Source organism: Rutilus rutilus (genome assembly GCF_951802725.1).
Source record: "Rutilus rutilus genome assembly, chromosome: 23".
Taxonomy (NCBI): Eukaryota; Metazoa; Chordata; class Actinopteri; order Cypriniformes; family Leuciscidae; genus Rutilus; species Rutilus rutilus.
Genome location: NC_140233.1, coordinates 28,682,465 through 28,696,492, shown reverse-complemented (window position 1 = coordinate 28,696,492; position 14,028 = coordinate 28,682,465). Strand labels below are relative to the sequence as shown.

The 14,028-nt window shown below is 39.9% G+C and overlaps 1 protein-coding gene across 1 annotated transcript in view; it reads right to left on the bottom strand.

The window, feature by feature from the left end:
• Positions 1 to 14,028, bottom strand: part of LOC311282744 (stonustoxin subunit beta-like) — a 50,919-nt gene that overhangs the window by 15,343 nt on the left and 21,548 nt on the right. The window lies entirely within an intron of this gene.

The following is a 14,028-nucleotide window of genomic DNA, read 5'->3' as shown; positions in this document are numbered from 1 at the left end:
TGGGGATCGAACTCGGGTCTCTGACGTGTGTGTGTGTGTGTCCTTGACGCTGACAAACAATGAAATCTCAAAAGTCCGGGTTTTATCTTTGGCTCTTTACTACAGAGAAAAAAAGCAAACTCAAACAACTCCCCTTGGGAGGCAATACAAAAAAGGGTAATCCAGAAACATATATCCAAGAGTCCACAAAAGGGAAAAAAACCCATATAATAATTTTCGTCATTATTTTCGTCAACGACATTTTTTCACAGACGAAAACGAGACGATAACTAAATAAAAACTAGTTTTGAATGACAAAAACTATGACGAAAATCTATTGACATTTTCGTCAACGAATAAAAACTAGACGAAAATGTTAGATAGTGACGATTTGGGAAGTGATCCGGTCTGATGTCCTGCGTTTGTGGTAGATGCGCACATTTGTACTGTGACGTGTTGATCTACCCAGCGGCACACGAGTTGGCATGGGCTGCATGTCTCATCAAACGTTAAAACATGAAAACGTCTGGGAGAATGAGTAGAGCAGACATGTAGATCTGAATAAGAGTGACGACGCAAAAAAGAGCTCTATTCGGTACGGTTTTCTGTGCGCACACACCCGACCCGCGAAGCGTGCAGCCACTCACATAGACACCTATACAGCGCGCGAGTACGTAATTGAGCTCGTCTCTTTCGTTTCTGAATCGACAAATACACACAACATTATGTCTAAATGTCCGTTTTTGAGAGTATTCACGTAAATAATGTGGGTTATGTCTTAAAGGGATACTTCACCTCTGGGAAGATGAATGTGTATTTAAAATACGTCGTTTAAGTAGAAGAAATGTGAAGAAATTTTTTAATTTGGAGCTTTCTAGACTGAGAAAAGCCAGAAAATGTATTTTTGGCTTATGTGGATGAAAGACAACAACTCCCAGAATGCACTTGCTTCGCTGCCTTAGGAGGCCACGCCTACCGGTAAGAGTGCGCAGTTTAAAACAACAAAGCTAGCCTACGTGATGAGTTTGCGAGGGATTTAGAGATCGTCCAAAATGTCCGGGATTCGGCTTTAGCGTTCTACAGTCGCCATTCATTCACCATGTTTACTGTGGCGAGCAGGACGAGACTGACGGCCGCGGGAGAACAGCGCGAGGCCGGTGGCCCGATTACTGAGACGCGCCGGGTCCTACAGTCTATGGCCGGGTCTCGCATCTCTCACGGAGGAGCGGAAATTTTTCTTAGCAATGGTAAAACGCACATCAAACGATCAGTTGTTACTCCTCATTTGTATTTCTTTCGAAATGGTGAATTATTGCATGGTAACGTTACCGGGATGTTCAGTCAGATGCGGTGCGAAACTATGGTTCACAACACAAACGTCCGTGTCCTCGTCTGATTCAGAGATTTCACCCAGGAGAAATTGGCATCGTTTAAATTCTTTGCAGCAGACGGACTCTATCTCCGTGTCCGTAGCTGCATAGTGAGATCACCGGCGCCACCAGTCCGCCCCCAGCTCGAGCCAGTCTGGGCTTCTCGTCCACGACAGGCAGGTCTTCTGCCTCGGCTGCTCTTCGCTATGCGGCTTGTAAAGATGGCCACAAACACCGGATTCGAGCATCAGACTTCCGAAATCCTCTTCTTCTACATCATATTGAGTAACGTTACCCTCCGCTATTGTCATAACTTTACATCTGTCTCCACAGCGCCTGTTAGCTTAGCTTCCAAACAAGATGGAGGATATTGCTTTTAGTTTCAGAAAGTGAAGTCCCACCCACTGATCTGTAATAGGCCTGTAGCGTGAGCGGGTCCCGCCCCCTGGAATAATGAGGAGCTAGTGTTTGTAGTCTCTAAATTTTTCAATGAAATGTGACTTCCTGCTTATTATGACGCAAAATGATGATTTTTACGTCATAATAAGCAGGAAGTAAAACACTTAAAACCTTATTTCTCCCATCTCAGGGAAAAATGAACGAAAAATCCACGTTTATTATAATATATGACTGGGTTTCTAACAATACAAAGCTTAATGCAAATGGGTGAAGTGTCCCTTTAAACAGTTGTGAATGTATCATGTGCATCAGTGCAATTGGATCCGCATGTCATTCGACATGATCCGATGTCTTAAAGTGACAGTTGGTAATAAATAATGCGGTCTGTGTCCTTAATATTGAACAAGCAACAAAAGAAAAAGAGAAAAGCATTCACTGCTCGTTAATAGCTTTAAAATAACGATTAATTATATTTAATTAATACAAATAAATATGTCTGTTTGAAAGAATAGAGAATGATGTATGCAAGTTATAAAGAATTCATACAGGCTATCATTCATTGAAAAAGAAGACTGTGTTTAGGAAAAGTGATTTTATTTAATTTTAAGACATTTTTTAAGTTACAGTAGTTAAATCTGTATCTGTATTGCACGTTCAAACTTTAAATTCATTCATATTAGCAGGTTAATGTTTTCTCTGGGAGTATATGGGTTTGGAAATTTTAGATAAATTCTAAATGAATGCATTTCAATTTAAACCCATTATATTTTAATTCAAAATTTGCTGTCAAAATTAACACTGATGTGAGATTATCTTTTGTGAAAAAGCTACAGTCAGTGTTTTTGACATTAAGAATAAAATAAAATACATGTTTTGTATTACAGCCGTTAAATCTGTGTATGTATTGCATATTCAAACCTTAATACCATTCCATAACAGACTGATGTAAACATTTAGTCAGGTCAACTGTCGACTAGATTTAGTCGACTAAAATCTGCTAATATTTGTTCTACTAAAACAAAACTAGACTAAGACTAAAAGACTTAAGACTAGACTAAGACTAAAACTCTTATGATATTTAGTCGACTAAAACTAGACTAAGACTAAAAGATTTCAGATGACTAAAATGTGACTAAAACTAAATGGTGTGTTATTCAAAAGACTAAGACTAAGACTAAATCAGAAGTTGCTGTCAAAATTAACACTGCACCTGTCCTGTCAAAACTTCCACCAGCACCAGAGGCTGTTGTGGAGCTTGTGAAGTGCTCGTCTTGCCAGCCAATGCAGTAGAAGGTGTTCTTGCAAGAGCAACAAATTACCATGCACGCAACTTTGCAGGTGTGAGGGCTCTGAGGAGACATGCACCAATATTGAAAAGTCAGACAGTGACAGTAGCTGCGTTTACATGGACACAATCGGAGTGAAATCAATCTGATTGATGAATCCGAGCAAGGTGTTTACATGAATGATAAATAAAGTAATCGGGTTGATGTGCGCGTTTATATGTCACAAGTTTCAAATCGGATCTGATGTTTTGACATGCGCACACTGCACAAATACACAGTTTCCCGCTTTCCACGCATTCTCCCCTTTTGGTTCTTTATTTGTTTTAAACAGCAGAAGTAATATTAATCTGTCTTTGGTCATAATTTAGAGCATATTAACCGTTTTGCCGTGCTACTTATTTATCACGCAATAAAAATGCCCCTCCCCGCGGCCAAAACCAGACGTCTGTGGATGAGAATCCAAAACAAGGACTGGTGGGACGTTGTCCTGCTTCACTTAACAGACGCGCGAGTGAAATGAGAATTTTAGAATGACGGGAAACTTATTAATATGACACTTTATTCAACAGGAAGAACAGCTCGTTCCGCGCGTCATACGTCATTACGCTATTTAACGTCATTGCACATGCGCAGTCCTTTCAGTTTCGGTTTTCAATCCGATCAAGTGTTTACATGTTCTCTCGATCGGATTACAAAAGGGATAAACCACCCCTTTCAATCCGATCGAAATTTCATTCGGATCGAGCTCAATCGGATCAATTAAGGTGTTTACATGAAGGTTTTTTAGTCCGATTGAGCCGTCAATCCGATTATAAGTGTCCATGTAAACGCAGCTACTGAGAGTGATGAGGATAAATACTTGAGTGACAATGACTGACTGTTTTGTTGAACTCTTCAATAATGAAACAAAATGCAGATTTTTTTTTTCATTTTTTCGATTTTTTTATTATTTTCACCCAATTTTTTGGCAAATGATCCAATAAATATTTTGAAAATAGTCTGTCTCACTTGTCTGCCTTATTAGGAATACATTCATCAAAAGTTGACCATTTTAAAGCCTTTATAGAAGGGAAAAGATTATATATTTTATTTTATGTGATTTGTCTGCATTTTGTCTGCCATCTTGAATTTTGGCACTAAAAATGAAGAAAAAAATTGGAAACAGGTTGTTTTGTATTCAGTGGGGTCCTAGCAAGTAAAAAAACACCAGTTGCCCAGGCTGGAAAAATAATTTCCCTCTTCCTGCAAAAGCTCATGGGCCCTATCTTGCACCCAGCGCAAGTGACTTTGTACACCGACGCACATATCATTCCTATTTTGCACCCGCGCAAAGCGCGCTTTTCCCTCCACAGAAGCACGTCGCTAAACTAGGGAATGAACTTGCGCTCCCTGGGCGGTTCAGCGCAAAAAAGGAGGCGTGTCCCGGCGCAAACGTTCCTTCATGCTATTTTGCAGGTTTAGAAAACAATTGCGCCACAAACCAGGAAAAAACAGTTTAAAGTCAGTGGCGCGTTGCGCATGTTATTCATATGCTATTTTAAGGGCGCATGCTTGGCCATAATCAATGTAGCGTGTGCACAACGCGCATGATTCTCTCATCTACACAGAAGCAGCAGTTTTCATTTTTGCAAATCATACATTATTACGATAGATAGATAGATAGATAGATAGACAATTTATTATAAAAGCATACATCTAGCTTACGCATTTACCCAAATTATCATACGCCTTTTTAACCGAAGTTAATTTGGGTGGGTTTCTCCATCCCCAACGTCCCTGACGAGAGCGTTGCTCTCCTCGGCTGTGAACCGCTCCTGGCGCGCGCCTGGCAAATCCGCCGTTATAATAGGAATCCGCTTTAGAACAAGCGCGCCTTAAAGGGAATGCGAGATGTCGCTCTGATTGGTTTATTTCACGTTACGCCCAAACCACACCTATGAATAATGAAGCTACTTCAGACCAACCCATTTTAGATTTGCGCCGGGCACAAGAGTCATTTATCCCGCCGGGAAAATAGCAACAGCGCAAGACCCGCCCACAAAGTTACTTGCGCTTTGACACTTGCGTTTCAGATCGTTAAAATAGGGCCCCAAAAGTTTAATTTTGTTTATCGTTTCCTAGTAACAAAGGCTGGCTATCTTTCCCATCTTTCCCATTGGCTTCATGAAATCCATTCTCCCCAATAATTTTCCATGTCATCTGATTGTTAACAGAATTATTGTGGTGAGCGCAGAACATTATTTCAATTAAAATGATTATTAGGTTATATGAAGGAAACTTTTAATCAGTCAATGCGTTTTTCCGGGTATGCCAGTAAATAGCATAATGGTGGTTACACCCATCATTGGTTGATAATCATGATAATTCATGTTACCCATGGTCATATTTATTACCCAAGTCAATCAGTTAATTAGAAAATGTATGTATATAATAATATACCTAATGAAAATCCATTTGAAATGTTTAAAAAAGCAATCATTTGCAATTTTTGGTGATATATCCGCCATTTTGGATTTTGGGCCTGTGCAGCCCGGGAAAAAATCGGAAACAGGTAGTTTTGCAAACTATAGGGTCTGAAGAAGTCAAAAAACATCATTTGCAAAAATCTATATGAAATGTTCCAAACACTTTATTTTGCTACATATGGCCCTGCACTAAACGCCTTATAAAGCTTTAAACTACTTCAGCTGAAGGTTTAGGGCTGGTCTATTAGATTGGCAGATCATCTGAGGTCTTACTGTGGAGTTAAACTGCATACTCAGGTTAATTTTAGTACATTCTTTTCAACTTTTCAACATTTTTATCTCACAATAGACAACATAAATGCATCCTCACCTCTGTAGCAAACGGTTAACCAGAGCAGTTCAAGAAACGGTAACACTTTTATAATAACATTCAGTTGTAAGTCATTAATAAGTGGTTAGTTAATGATGAACTAATCATTTACAGAACATTCATAAAAGATTAGCAAGTGATATACTAACATTTTATGTATGTTTTGTAAATTTTGTTACAAGTCATTTACTAGTGATTATTAAATGACTAACTAATCATTTATGAAACATCATTATGCTTTCATAAATGATTAATAACTGACATGTTCATTATTTTATGTATGTTTTGTAGATTCAGTTATAAGTCATTTACAATTGATTAGTTAATGATTAACTAACCCTTTACAAAACATGACTATGCATTTCATAAATGTTTAATAAATGATGTTACATTTTTTTGTATGTTTTGTTCACATCAGGTGCACAGTGGTTAAAGACTCTATGTGTGTCAGAGAAGACAGCTGTCTATACCCTCACCAGTCAGCACTTACACTACAGTACACACTACACTGCTACACCACACACTACACAATACACTACACTACACACTACACTGCACTACACAATACACTACACTACACTACACTACACAATACACTACACACTACACTACACTACACACTACACTACACTACACAATACACTACACTACACTGCTACACTACACTACACACTACACTACACTACACTACACTCACACTACACTACACTACACTCACACTACACTACACTACACTACACATCACACTACACACTACACTACACTACACACTACACTACACTACACTCACACTACACTACACTACACACTACACTACACAATACACTACACTACACTGCTACACTACACACTACACAATACACTACACTACACTGCACTACACAATACTCTACACTACACTACACTCACACTACACTACACTACACTACACACTACACTACACACTACAGAAGACAGCTGTCTATACCCTCACCAGTCAGCACTTACACTACAGTACACACTACACTGCTACACCACACACTACACAATACACTACACTACACACTACACTGCACTACACAATACACTACACTACACTACACTACACAATACACTACACACTACACTACACTACACACTACACTACACTACACAATACACTACACTACACTGCTACACTACACTACACACTACACTACACTACACTACACTCACACTACACTACACTACACTACACTCACACTACACTACACTACACTACACATCACACTACACACTACACTACACTACACACTACACTACACTACACTCACACTACACTACACTACACACTACACTACACAATACACTACACTACACTGCTACACTACACACTACACAATACACTACACTACACTGCACTACACAATACTCTACACTACACTACACAATACACTACACTACACTACACAATACACTACACACTACACTACACTACACTATACTCACACTACACTACACACTACACTACACTCACACTACACTACACTACACTCACACTACACTACACATCACACTACACACTACACTACACTACACTACACACTACACTACACTACACTCACACTACACTACACTACACACTACACTACACTACACAATACACTACACTACACTGCTACACTACACACTACACAATACACTACACTACACTACACTGCACTACACAATACACTACACTACACTGCTACACTACACACTACACAATACACTACACTACACTACACAATACACTACACACTACACTACACTACACTACACTATACTCACACTACACTACACTAGACACTACACTACACTACACTCACACTACACTACACTACACTCACACTACACTACACTACACTACACACTACACTACACATCACACTACACTACACTACACTACACACTACACTACACACTACACTACACTACACACTACACTACACACTACAGAAGACGGCTGTCTATACCCTCACCAGTCAGCACTGTAGTACACACTACACTACACACTACACTACACTACACTACACACTACACTACACACTACAGAAGACAGCTGTCTATACCCTCACCAGTCAGCACTTACACTGCAGTACACACTACACTACACTACACACTACACTACACTACACACTACACAACACTACACACTACACTACACACTACACTACACATCACACTACACACTACACTACACTACACACTACACACTACACTACACACTACACTACACTACACACTACACTACACAACACTACACTATACTCACACTACACTACACTACACTACACAACACTACACTCACACTACACTACACACTACACTACACTACACATCACACTACACACTACACTACACTACACACTACACTACACTACACACTACACTTCACACTACACTACACACTACACTACACACTACAGAAGACGGCTGTCTATACCCTCACCAGTCAGCACTGTAGTACACACTACACTACACACTACAGAAGACAGCTGTCTATACCCTCACCAGTCAGCACTTACACTGCAGTACACACTACACTACACTACACACTACACTACACATCACACTACACACTACACTACACTACACTACACACTACACTACACTATACTCACACTACACTACACTACACACTACACTACACTACACTACACACTACACTACACTGCTACACTACACTACACACTACACTACACACTACAGAAGACGGCTGTCTATACCCTCACCAGTCAGCACTTACACTGCAGTACACACTACACTACACTACACACTACACTACACATCACACTACACACTACACTACACTACACACTACACTACACTACACACTACACTACACTACACTACACACTACACTGCACTGCACTGCTACACTACACTACACACTACACTACACACTACAGAAGACGGCTGTCTATACCCTCACCAGTCAGCACTGTAGTACACACTACACTACACACTACACTACACTACACACTACAGAAGACAGCTGTCTATACCCTCACCAGTCAGCACTTACACTGCAGTACACACTACACTACACTACACTACACACTACACTACACATCACACTACACACTACACTACACTACACACTACACTACACTACACTATACTCACACTACACTACACTACACTACACTACACTACACTACACTCACACTACACTACACTACACTCACACTACACTACACTACACTACACACTACACTACACATCACACTACACACTACACTACACTACACTACACTACACACTACACTACACATCACACTACACACTACACTACACACTACACTACACTATACTCACACTACACTACACACTACACTACACTACACTCACACTACACTCACACTACACTACACTACACACTACACTACACTACACTACACTACACACTACACTACACTACACACTACACTACACTACACTCACACTACACTACACTACACACTACACACTACACTACACTACACACTACACTACACTACACTACACACTACACTACACTACACACTACACTACACTACACACTACACTACACTACTACAATACACTACACTACACTACACACTACACTACACTACACTACTACAATACACTACACTACACACTACACTACACTACACACTACACTACACTACACTACACTACACTACTACAATACACTACACTACACACTACACTACACTACACACTACACTACACTACACACTACAGAAGACAGCTGTCTATACCCTCACCAGTCAGCACTTACACTGCAGTACACACTACACTACACTACACACTAGAGGTCGACCGATAGTGGATTTTACCGATAACGATAGCTAGGTTGGGCCATACTTGCCGATAACCGATTAATCAACCGATAGTTTTTAAAATTGATACTGGATAAAAACAAATTGCACCTTGTTAGTTAGTTTCATGTTAGTTTGATGGTTAACAAATGGTAAACAAACATGTTAGTTTGATGGTTAACTATGGTTAACAAATAAAAACCTTAATTTAAAAATGTATTAGTACATGTTAATTAACAAACAAACAATGAACAATCCTTATACAGCAGTTATTAACCTTAGTTAATGTTACATATGGAATTTTATTGTAAGTGTTATCATTTCATATAAATCCAAACAGTCATGCTTAAATGGCCAACTTTAAATATCTACAACGCCAAAGCATTGAAATGACATAAATATTACATGTATAGTCTCACACTTTTGCTTCTATTTTATAAACACTTGATGATTATCTAATCAAAATAACAAAATATGTATTAAAGTGATGATGAAAAAATAACCGAAATCGAATGCTTTTCTGATTTATGTTTCTGTCGGCTGTATGAACATATCAGTTTGCTATCTTACGTCTCTAGCTTTAAATATGCAACTTCTCTGCATATGTAATGCATAAAAGTGACCAGCTGGATATAAACTAATGCAAATAGATGTTATCAATTGTGACATTAAACATTCGGGTCGGAGTTTATTTTTGTCAGTGTTTTAACCGCTTGAGGTACTAGTAATGTTAGCGTCCTCTCAGCCTCGAAGGCAAACAAACATACTGTTGTGCTGTTCTTTCTCTACTAATGCAGCATTTAGTCAACAAATTATTCGCTTTATAATGATATGAAAAAATACCTTTTAGCTGTCGGTGGTTTAAACGCGCATCTGAGCGCTCTCCACGCAGCTTGTGCTCTCAGTGCAGCACGCAGTATCACGTGTCGAAATCAAACAACACGAGGTTTCAGTGCTAGTTTTTATTACACCTCTAGAGGCCGCTCTTGTACTGCATGATGCCAGCAGAGCCTTCTCAGCTCTCTCTTACTGTGTTATGAATGACAGCGCGCGCTTCTCAGCCGCTCCAACAACGGACGCAACCAGGAAAAACTATCGGTATGTATTTTTGCCGATAACGATAGTTCCACCAATCAACTATCGGTGCCGATTAATCGGCAAAACCGATGAATCGGTCGACCTCTACTACACACTACACTACACACTACACTACACTACACACTACACTACACTACACTACACTACACTACACACTACACTACACTACACACTACACTACACTCACACTACACACTACACTACACTACACTACACTACACACTACACTACACTACACTCACACTACACACTACACTACACACTACACTACACTACACTCACACTACACTACACACTACACTACACTACAGAAGACAGCTGTCTATACCCTCACCAGTCAGCACTCACACTGCAGTAGACACTACACTACACTACACACTACACTACACACTACACTTACACTACACTACACACTACACTACACTACACTCACACTACACTACACACTACACTACACACTACACTACACTACACTACACTACACTCACACTACACTACACTACACTACACTACACTACACTCACACTACACACTACACTACACTACACTACACTACACTCACACTACACACTACACTACACTACACTACAGAAGACAGCTGTCTATACCCTCACCAGTCAGCACTTACACTGCAGTAGACACTACACTACACTACACTACACACTACACTACACTACACTACACTACACTCACACTACACTACACACTACACTACACTACAGAAGACAGCTGTCTATACCCTCACCAGTCAGCACTCACACTGCAGTAGACACTACACTACACTACACACTACACTACACACTACACTTACACTACACTACACTACACACTACACTACACTACACTCACACTACACTACACACTACACTACACTACACTCACACTACACTACACACTACACTACACTACACTACACTACACTACACTACACTACACACTACACTACACACTACACTACACTCACACTACACTACACTACACTCACACTACACTACACTACACTACACTACACACTACAGAAGACAGCTGTCTATACCCTCACCAGTCAGCACTTACACTGCAGTAGACACTACACTACACACTACACTACACTACACACTACACTACACACTACACTACACACTACACTACACTACACTACACACTACACTACACTACACACTACACTACACTACACACTACACTACACTCACACTACACTACACTACACTACACTACACTACACTACACACTACAGAAGACAGCTGTCTATACCCTCACCAGTCAGCACTTACACTGCAGTACACACTACACTACACTACACACTACACTACACTACACACTACACTACACTACACACTACAGAAGACAGCTGTCTATACCCTCACCAGTCAGCACTTACACTGCAGTAGACACTACACACTACACTACACTACACTACACTACACTACACACTACACTACACTACACTCACACTACACTACACTACACTACACTACACTACACTACACACTACACTACAGAAGACAGCTGTCTATACCCTCACCAGTCAGCACTTACACTGCAGTACACACTACACTACACACTACACTACACACTACACTACACACTACACTACACTACACTCACACTACACTACACTACACTACACACTACACTACACTACACTACACTACACTACACTCACACTACACTACACTACACTACACTACAGAAGACAGCTGTCTATACCCTCACCAGTCAGCACTTACACTGCAGTACACACTACACTACACTACACTACACACTACACTACACTACACTACAGAAGACAGCTGTCTATACCCTCACCAGTCAGCACTTACACTGCAGTACACACTACACTACACACTACACTACACACCACACTACACTACACACTACACACCACACTACAGAAGACAGCTGTCTCTGTTTATTAAACATTTATGAAACGCAGTCATGTTTTGTAAAGGGTTAGTTAATCATTAAGTAATCAATTGTAAATGACTTATAACTGAATCTACAAAACATACAAACAATAATTAACATATCACTTATTAATCATTTATGAATACATAGTCATGTTTTGTAAATGATTAGTTAGTCATTTACTAATCACTTATAAATGACTTGTAACTGAACGTTATTATACATACGGAGCCATCGAGTGTCCATCGAGATCAGAAACTGACTCTACGGTTCAAAGCAAATGTTGGCTAGGTTTAAAAATGAGTAGGTCTGGACATATTCAATCAATATTCATCAGCTTCGACAGCAATTAAATGAAATGTGAGAAAAGAAGTCATCTATAACTGTGTTAATAATGTCCATCTTCAGAAAACAATTCAAATATGAACGGTTGTGTGAACTGCAGAGAACAAAGTCACTGAAGATAAAACTGTTTCTCACAGAAAACAAACCGGGTCATTGTGACAAACACAGACAGTAACGTGAGGCATCAATGTTGTTCATCTCCACAGGGTTTCAGGGACAGTGAACGTGTTTTCTTTCAGTAAAGCTCTATTCAAATCATGATGCGCTGTTTATTGATGGAGATGTTCAGATTAGATGAAGGGTTCATGTCTTAGTTCTGTTCTTGGCTGTTGAGTCAGTCTTCTTTGTGTTTGAGAGACTCTGGAAATGATTTCTCTGGGTTTCTGTGTCTTCTGGCTCTGTAATATGTTTTAGAGGAACTTGATCAAACTCGTAGGGCCCTATTTTAACGATCTGAAACGCAAGTATCAAGCGTGAAACGCAAGTAACTTTGTGGGCGGATCTCGGGCGCTGTTGCTATTATACCGGCGGGATAAATGACTCTTGCGCCTGACGCAAATCTAAAATGTGTTGGTCTGAAGTAGCTTCATTATTCATAGGTGTGGTTTGGCCGTAACGTGAAATAAACCAATCAGAGCATCATCTCACATTCCCTTTAAGATCAGGCGCGCTTGTTCTATAGCGGATTGCTATTATAACGGCGGTTCACAGCCGAGGAGACCGACGTTCTCGTCACGGCCGTAAAACACAGAGAAGTGACATTGGGGATGGAGAAACACACCCAGATTAGCTTCGGTTAAACAGGCGTATGATAATTTGGGTAAATGTGTAAGCTAGATTTATGCTTTTATAATAAACTGTCTGTCCATCTATCTATCTATCTATCTTTTGTAATAATGTATGATTTGCAAAAATGGAAACTGCTGCTTCTGTGTAGATGAGATAAGCAAAGTGTGTGTGTGTTGTGCACACACTACATTATGGCCAAGCGTGCGCCCTTAA